This window comes from Rhagoletis zephyria, unplaced genomic scaffold, assembly GCF_001687245.7.
Source record: "Rhagoletis zephyria isolate East Lansing unplaced genomic scaffold, Rhagoletis_zephyria_1.1 Rzeph_scaffold_03591, whole genome shotgun sequence".
NCBI lineage: Eukaryota > Metazoa > Arthropoda > Insecta > Diptera > Tephritidae > Rhagoletis > Rhagoletis zephyria.
This window is the reverse complement of record NW_016160674.1, coordinates 39971-43585: the sequence shown is the minus strand read 5'-3', so window position 1 is coordinate 43585 and position 3615 is coordinate 39971. Positions and strand designations below refer to the sequence as shown.

The 3615-nt window shown below is 34.0% G+C and overlaps 1 long non-coding RNA gene across 1 annotated transcript; it reads left to right on the top strand.

Moving 5' to 3' along the window:
• The first annotated feature begins 1018 nt into the window (after positions 1 to 1018).
• On the top strand, positions 1019 to 1295 carry LOC108369293 (uncharacterized). The gene is made up of 2 exons (XR_001848482.1): positions 1019 to 1067; positions 1130 to 1295. It is a non-coding gene; the product is annotated as an uncharacterized LOC108369293 (long non-coding RNA).
• Positions 1296 to 3615: the final 2320 nt, after the last annotated feature.

The following is a 3615-nucleotide window of genomic DNA, read 5'->3' as shown; positions in this document are numbered from 1 at the left end:
TCAATAGTAAATTTCAAATATTTTAAACATATTTTGAATAGGAACTTATATCTTTTTTACCATCTGTAAAACTGACGAAGTGGCAACCATCTATGTGCTTTTACGTGTAAGCAAAAACAGCCCATAAAAAAGGTATAGCAGTGCAATTTTATCATCCAAAGGTGCGTAAAATAGATAAATGTGACTTGGTTGTAAACACTTTTAATGCACTGACCATTTTCTTTTAAGTTATATGGTATTTTTGTTAATTTAACCAGGATAAAACATTAGCCGTGTTTTATTTGTCCAGAAATTTGAGCTATTAGCTTATTTTGTATGGAGGACTTACCCAATATAATTATCACGGTATATACAGTAATAAACCTTTTTGAGTACTCCTCGGGGGTAAAATCTGATCAGGGTTGATAATGAGAAGGAGCATGAAATTTGTTGATTCAGAGTTGTATACAAAATTGCTGTGGTATGAAAGGGAGCAACAACCGTGATATGGCAGAGTGGCACAACACATGAGTGTATAATAGTGACCGAAGTTAACTACGAAAGTGTAAAAAATTGCAAATGATTCTCTATTAATATAGATACTAATACAGATCATCAGAGTTCAGTGTTTAACTGGCTATATTACAGTAAATGATAATGAATTGTTAAATACTGAAAACGCTAGTACTTAAACCAAATTTACGTAAAAATGCACATCCTTTGACGAGTAGTGAATTTCATATACAGCTTGTAGCGAGATGCAGTGGCATGTGAGACTCATTTAAATCTACTCATCATGTTGGATCAGCCCCGAGTAATGGACCATTGAATGTGCTGGCAGAAGTTATGACCACCTAACTAACGGAGTTTCCAAGCAAACGCATGTCCTGAATTTATACGGTAGCAATTACTATTGTACATATGTATGTGTAGGCTTGTAACTTGTAGATCACTCGAACTTGGGTGTGCTTAATGAGCTGTCTGGGCGGATGCGCTGGCAGGAATTTGAGTCTATATAACTNATCCTCTGCTCTGTTTCGAAAAATTGTAACTCACATTCCCAAAAAGCGCCACGGATGGTCAGTGGAGTACGAAGTCATTTGCTTAATAAAGTCTTCAAATTATTTTTATTGTTCTTACTCACTTCCAGCCTTCGTTGCTGTTGGCGTTCTTTGAACTGAACCAAACATCCTTGTCAATGCGCTTTTCCAGAAGGATTCTGCGTTCTGAACTGCTCCCTGTAAAATAGTATTTTTAATTAAAAAAATACATAACGCCTTTTCATATGTAAATCTGAAATTAAATCTTACAAGTTATATAGNATTCTGAACTGCTCCCTGTAAAATAGTATTTTAATTAAAAAAATACATAACGCCTTTTCATATGTAAATCTCAAATTAAATCTTGCAAGTTATATAGCTTTTCTTTATTTTTTTTGCCGGCGGGACCATGTTCTTTTATTTCCACTCGCTTTTGTTTTCTTTAATTTATGTGTATACGTGCGTTGTTCGTTCTTCTTCTTGATAATNATGATTCTCTATTAATATAGATACTAATACAGATCATCAGAGTTCAGTGTTTAACTGGCTATATTACATTAAATGATAATGAAAGCGGTGGGGAAGAGAGAGAAGTCAACGTGAATAGACGTGCATTTGATTGCTCTGCAATAATTTTTTATAAATCGAGATATTTCAAACTTATATTCATGTATAAACTCGGCTGATGGTTTTACGAGATAGTGACTCTATACCAGTAATGAGATATTTTTAAACAAGNGGGCCCTAAATAATAATTTTTCTAATTCCACTTTCTTTTGCACAAAATAAACAAAACGGTAAACAAAAGCGCGGTGGCTGAGTGAATAATGGAAGAGTGTCACAAGTGCCGAAAAGGGATAAGAGATAAAACTGGATTGCACTGTGCGGGTGTGTGTGGTAGAGTCTATCACAAAACCAAAGCGTGTGCATCTATAGATGACTACTGTTTGCAAGGTTTAGTAAATTGCCCCTACTTGAGATTCATGTGTGATGACTGTGTTACATACATATCGAATGTTGATTATGCGCTCAAACAAATGATATCAATAGCGGAAAGCAACAAAATAAATATATGCGAACAGAAAACGGAATTCGAAAGCCTAATAAACAATCATAATAGGGAAATCAAGGAATTAGTAGCTAGCAATGAGAAAGAAATTAAGAGGGTAATGGAGACTTTAAAAAAAGCAAATAAGGAGAAAGATGATTTAATTAAGAGGGTGGAAAACTTGTGCATTTTTAATAAAGATTACTTAGAGAAATCAGCTGAAGGTTTGTCTAAGCAAAGAGAGGAGATAATTAAAGAGGTGAAAAAAGTTGGTGAACAAAACACAAACAATGGTAACAGCATTACATCGTATGCTAATGCTTTAAAAAGTGTCCCGCCTATTATTGTTAAGCCAAAATCAAAACAAAGTGTTGGCGTAACAAAAAAAGACCTAAATAAGATAGATGCCACTGACATGAAAATTAATAAGGTGATAGATAAATCCAATGGGTCAGTTGTTATTAGGGCAGACGACAATTCAGAAAAGGAAAAAATTAAAACAACCCTACAAAATAGATTAGATTCTCAAGTTTACGAAATCAGAGAATCTAAAGTTATTAACCCAAAAATTAGAGTCACCAATATGAGCGAAGAATATAATGATGTTGAAATAATTGCTAAAATAAAATCACAAAACGAATTCCTGAAAAATGCTTTTATAAAATGTGTGAAAGTTTTTAAACAAAGAAGAAATAATGGCTGCATTTCTTTATTCATTCTGAACGTTTGGAATAAACTTTTTTGTTTATTTATTCTTTAGAACGTTCCTGATGATATGTTGACGTATATTTCAAACGCTTTCTGTTTATTCCGGCTGTGAAATTGGATTATCCGGAATGTATAAAGAAACGCAGATAATAGCTCGGTGTGCACCTTTAGCGCAATCATCGAAATTGAACATGAGAAATACTTGGAAGTGCTAAAACGGGAGAAGATTAACATCGGGTGGGATCAGTGTGGCGTATATGATGGGCTAAATGTTAAAAGATGTTTCAAATGCTTAGGGTACAATCACAACGCAAATACATGCACTAAGAAGTTAAGATGTGGTCTATGTTTGGGTGAACATAAATCTGATGAGTGTAGTACACAGGTAACAAATCCTGTCTGTGGAAATTGTGCGGATGCAAATAAAGATCTTGGTTTTAAGCTCGATACAGGTCATAGCATTTTCAGCAAGGAATGCCCTGTCTATGATCAACAAAAGTATAACAGATGGTATCGTACCAGATGAATGGAAAGTTTCCACAGTGGTTCCAGTCAAAAAAATTAAAAACACAGTTAAAGCTGAAGAACTTTGACCGATCAATACTCTACCAATTATTGAAGATAAAAATATATTAATTAAAGAGCAGTCAGGGTTTCGAGCTAAACATTCGTGTGAAACGACACTTACTGGGTTATTTCTCAATGGAAAGAAGACATGAGAAGGTAAAAATTAATACTGGCAGCTTTTATTGACTTGAAAAGAGCTTTTGAAACCATTGATCGAAAACTAATGATTTTTAAGTTGAAACAAATTGGTATTAAAGAGGTAGAACTGAAGTG